Source organism: Typopeltis vanoorti, chromosome 26 (genome assembly GCF_054136105.1).
Source record: "Typopeltis vanoorti isolate ZY-2024b chromosome 26, IOZ_Tvanoo_1.0, whole genome shotgun sequence".
Taxonomy (NCBI): Eukaryota; Metazoa; Arthropoda; class Arachnida; order Uropygi; family Thelyphonidae; genus Typopeltis; species Typopeltis vanoorti.
Genome location: NC_143574.1, coordinates 15,806,765 through 15,813,365, shown reverse-complemented (window position 1 = coordinate 15,813,365; position 6,601 = coordinate 15,806,765). Strand labels below are relative to the sequence as shown.

Genomic DNA, 6,601 nt, shown 5'->3' with positions numbered 1-6,601 from the left:
AGAGGGGCGACAAACTCAGGGATGACCCGGGCAGCAAAAGTTCTAGCAACGCCACTGAAAACAGTAATCCGTTTTTATTTCTCATGGGTTTGGCTCATATATAATGAAAAGGCAGGTTAAAACGCTTACCATTATAGATTTTTACTGTCTCATTTCTGATTTCGAGAAATGCTGTTTGTTTAAAAAAATCCTCATTGTTGAAACTTTAAATAAAATATTTAAAGAGCCTCGATTGTCGTATGTGAATCTCTTAGTAGTTATTCTAAGACTTCTGTTGTTTATTTTTATTATTATTAAGCAAAAAAAAAAAAAAAACGTATTTTTAAGCTTTTTAAATTACAAGAGATTTGAGAATGTCTTTCGAGTTCCTAGAAAGAAAACCGTGAGAGTGTACCTTCATCTTCTGAAGTGTGTTTTAGCAGAAATCGCATTTTCATTTCTTCTTAAAAAAAAAAAAGGAGGAAAAAAGACATGCTAAACATATAATTGTTAATGAAACGATTTTATACACCAGAAGCTGTTTATGGTGCTTTGAAAGAAAAAAAAAAAAAACGCGTTAAAAATATGTGCTGATGAGTAATGTTCGTATTCTATTCCTCTGATAAGGAGATAAGCAGACCAATTATAACGTAACGTCTAAATTATAATTATAATGTAACGTCTCGAGCCTAATGTATATATATATTCATTTAATCCTAAATGGTCTTTAACCCTATATTTATTACTTTAATCCTGAAAGAGAAATAAAAACTTATTTCACAGTGCAACACTTATGAAACTGAAACAGAAGTAATCCTGCCATATTATAGAAATGACTAATCTATTACGGTACGTACGGTGTGTGTATTCATTCAAAGGTTGTGTTAAAGTACGTCGACGTTCAAATAGATAAATTACAGGCTTTTATGCGATATTGCCCTACACGTCTTTGGATGTGATTTTCAGGTTTGTCATATTACCCATTATAATGTTCGTTTGTTATTGTGTCAGAAAGTGGGGGGGGGGATTCGTCATATTAATATTAATTTCAGTGATTCTTTCAATATATGCATTTACATGTATCTGAAGAGTGTTAAAGGAAGGATTTGACATTTCTGTTTTGTCTGAATTCCAACACATTACGATTCTCAAATTATGCATCACTGTAAATGGTTTTCGTTGATGCATTATTTACTTTATTAGTTTTTAATATGGTTATTGAAGATCTCGCTGTGACAAGTCCGTTTTCGTAATTAGGCTGGACAAGTTGCACGTGTCACGGCTTATGTTTTCTTTCTCTTCGTTCGCTAATTAACACAAGCACTATTGTATGATTTTAATCAGATGTGAATATTGGTAATCTTTCTTTCCTCGAATTTGTTTTAAAATATGTTCGCCACTTCATAGAAAGAGAACTTAAAGATACACGTAGCATGTTTTCATGTGGAATCAAAACTCCTAGCCTTCTATTACAATATTTTAACTTGCACTAACTTTTTTTTACATGTGGTCAAAGATTCCTTAAAATGTGTTAATGTTGCAGTTTTAAAGCCTGGTTGACAAAGTGACTTGTCAACCATCAATCTGTTGGTTCAGATCTTATAGTATCATGGATGTTGATGCTTTTCAGGAGGCCTGAAGCAACTTGAAAGAGTACTGTGTATGATAGGTTTACAACATTCTGTAGGTTGGATTATTATAAAATAAGTTATATTGTTACATTGAATCTATATATATTATACACATCTTGAATATCCAAAAATATTAATGATTAACAATTGAGGTTTATTAACATGTACTTGAATAAAAAAAAAATAAATGGACAATTTTTTTTTTTTTTTAATGAAGTACCTTAAAAAAACTTTGTAGTAATTTTGATGAGTGCTTATTATTATTGTACTGGCACCTCCATGGAGTCCGAAGACTCATTGCTGGAGATCCAAACTATCCACATAATCTGTCATACCTGCCCTTGAATCCATTAACAGACAAAGCAATCACAACTGACTCGGGCAACTCATTCACAACTCTCTAAGCAAAAAAATCCAGTCCTCGCACTCCTTCTAATGACATCATTATTCAACTTCCAGAGATGACCCCTTGTTCTGGCACCTCCAGCCAAGTGCTGAAACATTTTCCCTGCATCAGTTCTATAAAACCCTTTAGGCAACTGAAATGCTTCCATCATATCCTTTCTCTTTCTCCTATCAACCAACTTCTGCAATCCACACACCCTCAATCTATCTTCATAGGGAACATTCCACAGACCACTCGCCTCTGAATCATCTCCACTGTTTCTTCATCTCCTCAAGAACCTCAGGAGACCAGACTTGAGCACAATAATCCAGATGTGGATGTATCAAGGCCTTATAAAGAGGAATAACAACTTCCTCTTTATAAGGAAGTTGTTATTCCTCTTCCTTATCTCTACTTGTTAATGTGTTTTTCGATAGCCAAGTAATCTTATTGGTAACCTTAGCAGTATATCCTTTAAACTTTAATTCTCCATCTATCACCACCCCTAAATCTCTAGTTTCATCTATTTCCTGGAGTACAGTGCACCCAATGTGATACACAGCTTGTACTCTGTTTATCTCATAAATGAATAACTTTACATTAAACTGATACCAATCTTCTTTTGCCCATGTCGATAGCCTATTTAAATCATCCTGCATGATCTCCACATCACCTTGATTAACTGTTAGTCTACCTAATTTCACATCATCAGCAAACAACTGAATATTTCCTTTCAGGTTATTTCCTATATTATTTATGTACAAATTAACAGCAATGGTCCCAGCACCGAACCTTGCAGCACTCCACTAGTCGCATGTTTTTGTCTTGATTCTGCCCCTCTATATGCCTTTTTTTTTTATATCTGTCCAGTAGTGACCCTCTTATCCACTTAACCAGTGTCATATCCATCCCCATTTGTTCTAATTTGTGTAATTGACTTCCATGTGGTATTCTGTCAGATGCCTTTGCAAAATCCAGCAGAATTATTGTGTAGCCATTTCTTTTATCCAACTCTGCTGGTACTCTATTATAAAAAGATAGTAAATTACTAAAGCATAATTGACCCTTTGCAAAGCCTTGTTGCCCCTCATATAGTATCATATTTTTATCCATGAATTCTCTTCCTTTTTTTTTTTTGACCAATTTTTCCAGTACTTTTACCACCACACCTGAGATACTGATTGGTCTATAATTTACTGCTGCAGTCTTAGAATCTCCCATATTTTTGCCCTCTTTCCATTCCCTTGGAATGCTACCAGATCTGAGCCTTAAAGAGCCTAGTTTTCATTCAGATTCTGCAATATCCTAAGAACCTCCAATTCATCCACCTCTGTTCCCACAGTAGTATCTCTCACATATGTTAAAGCAATAACCTCACTATACCCTTGCAAAGTGGTCACTCAGTAAGTCGACTAATTTATCTGCCTCTGTCACTTTGTTACTATCATCACTCATTAAGGTTAATCTTCCATAGTCGTTCTTCCTCTTACTTGCTACATAACAAAAGAACTCTTTGGGATTTACTGTGGACTGCTCAGCTAGATTCTTTTCATAATCTGATTTTGCCTTCCTTGCCATTCTAGTGACTGTTCTTGCCTGAGCCTTGTACTGTTCATGAGTTTGTTGGTCACTTTTTTCTTTATGCACCATCCACAGCATTTTCTTCTTCTGCAGCTCCTGATGATATGTTATTACTCTTGATGATTTAATGATATTACTCATCCATCTAACTCCTACTTGATTAACCCTCCTTACCTTAGGTATATAATTTAATGCTGCTTTCTCTAGGTGACCCTTAACTATCTCCCATGCACTACTAACATCTTTACCCTGCAATGTTTTATGCCATGGCACAGATTTAAGATTCTTCCTAAGTTGTCATAATTACCTGCCTTGTAGTTCCACATATCTCTTCTTGACAGAATATTTTCATATTGTACCATCTCCTAAGTCAAGACCACATGGTCGCTCAATACTTCTAGCATTAGTATATAGAAACTGCAGCATCGATTTAGACCCCCACCCACCTTTTCTTCCTGAATTGACTACCCTATTCAATATTTTTGCTTGAGAAACTAGATTTTGCGCTTAGTCATTCTCACACTCACTCTCCTCATGGTTGCCTTTGCACAAACTTACCTGCTTCCACCATAATTCCTTAACTTTTCCTGAATTTGCACTTCAGCATGCTCAATGAACAAATTTGTCTCTAGACACCTATCACCAAAGCCATTTAGAAGCAGTCCATCAGCATTGTACAAATCTTACTTTCTATGAAATACAGACCACAGATCCACAAATCCTACATCATTCTTTCTGCACAATTTACATACTGACTCATTAGGTAGCAATGCCCTCCTCCTCAGGGCCTATCGTAATATTATAATATAAGTTTCACTTTCTAGAATAAAACAAGTATAGATCATTGAGATTAGGATAATGTTAGGTGCAAGATCACAGCTGCCATCTTTTCCAAAGCATGGCAAGGTTGGAAATTACAAAACATTTTAAGATAAAACGAAGAGATATTGAGGATATCAAATGGTTTCAAGAATTCATTACCAACATTTAAAATCCTTGTACAATACAGTATTACTCCATTCCTCCTTTTCATTCGACAAACCTGTCAGTGCTCAAGTATTAGAATCTTCAAGATCTACCACAACCAGAGACCTGAACTCAGATCAGCTATATCCCATTGGAGCAAGGACAACCTTGTAAACTTCAATTCAACCAAAAATCAGTTCTGTCTGATCTCTCACCAGAAAGAGCTCACATCCCTTCCCCCTTACTTTTAGTAATACTGAGATATTCAAACACAATCAGATTTCTCTTCTTGGACTGATTTGCACTTTTGATATTTCCTGGCACAATCATATTTCAACTATAACTTTTGCAGTTGTCAAAAAACTTAATGTACTTTTTTGCACAAGATGCTATTTCACAGCTGCTAACTCTATACAAAGCCAAAATCTGCCCAGCTGCAGAATTTTGCTCCCATATTTGGGGTGGTATGGTACACCAAAATCTTCTCTAAGATTGCTCGATTCTATCCTGAGAGTGCAATCCGGCTAATTAATGATCCCTCTCTCACAGACCTACTTCAATCCCTCTCTCATAGATGTTCACTTTCTGCCTTGTGCCTCTTCTGCAGGACAGTGTTCTGATGAATTGGTCACTATTATTCCTCCACTCTTCTCCAAAATCATTAAAACAAGTGATACTGCTAACCAACACCTTTTTACAGTCCATCTTAAAATTCACCGAACCAACCTCATTGCTTCTTTATTCCATCTACTTCTCTCCTTTGGAACAGTCTCTCCCACTCTTCCTTCCCTGTAGATTACAATCCTCAGCTGCTCGAGCAAAATGTGAACAGATTCCTCCTTTTCTTCTGTTCCTCTTGCCCACACATGGCACTAGTGTGCTATAGGTCTTGTGACGTTTCGTGTGTGGACCATATATATATATATATATATATATATAAATATAAAGGAATTATTCCAGTATAAGGAGGGAAAGTGCAATGGAATATTTAATAAATAGGATTAGGTTAAAGAGTTTGGGATAATCAGTAGGGTCAGCAGTTATTTTATATAAGAGTGAAATTAGACTGCTTCTACCTTGAAGATGAATAATATCGAAAATCAGTTTTTAACATGTATTAGAGATGATATAATTAGCTTAAAAGCAATTGATTTAAAAATATGTCACCAAATTGGAGTAGTAAACTCAGGTTGACTGTAAGTAGTGGGTAGAGTTTAAAAACAGTGATATTTTTGTATGACTGATTTATCCCTAAAGAAAAGGTTAAAAGATTTTAATGCACTTTACCACATTTATTTATTTATTGAGAAGTTTTCATAGCCTTTTTTTTTTCATAACTGTTCTGATTTAATAAATTGAATGCGATATCAGATAAAAGAATGTGCCTTTTTAATAAGAGATTCAGCTGAATGTCTCATGTGGCAGGATTTTCCATTCTACAAAATAGGCAAACTGGTCAGACAGCACATGCAATTGAGAAATGTAAATGATTAAGATACGTATAACCACTCTGATAGCATTAATTAGGTTTATATGAAGCCAAGTAGTTTACTTGCCCATGATTATCATTGTGTCTAATATATTAAGAGGAAAATGAGATCAATAGGAGACTTGAAGAACAAAGAAGTGCCAAATAGAATCCCAGGTCCTTAACAACATAAATAAGTTTTTAACTGTTTTTGCAGGAAATTTTATAATGATATATGATATTATTTTCACTTGTATGAATGGAAATATAAAAATATTTCTTTGTTTACAGGTATTGTCTCTACCACCTCACCAGATTATCTAAACTAATTTGTAAAATATGCGTATCATCAAGAGCTTTGACAGCATAAAAATTTTGAGATAATTCATCAACAAAATAGGCATTGGATATTGGTAGAAGGACAGATTCTCACTGATAAAGAGGAGCAGCAACAAATAGCCAAGGTGGTGAGTGTGCTCCTGCAGTTCTTAAGCTGTGTGTGTGTGTGTGAGAGAGAGAGAGAGCTGCTGAATTTAATCTTTAATATCTTTTCTAGCAAGCAGTTCTTTAGCCATTCCGGCATATTTCCAA

The 6,601-nt window shown here is 35.0% G+C and overlaps 1 protein-coding gene across 7 annotated transcripts in view; it reads left to right on the top strand.

The window, feature by feature from the left end:
• The first annotated feature begins 479 nt into the window (after positions 1-479).
• Positions 480-6,601, top strand: part of DEF8 (differentially expressed in FDCP 8 homolog) — a 165,270-nt gene continuing 159,148 nt past the window's right edge. For 5 of the 7 annotated variants that reach the window (XM_090414997.1, XM_090414996.1, XM_090414995.1 and 2 more), the window contains exons 1-2: positions 480-945; positions 6,302-6,477. The gene's annotated coding sequence lies outside the window, so the exon portion shown is untranslated. The remainder of the gene's footprint in view (positions 946-6,301; positions 6,478-6,601) is intronic. The other 2 variants (XM_090414992.1, XM_090414993.1) reach the window with 2 other exon arrangements.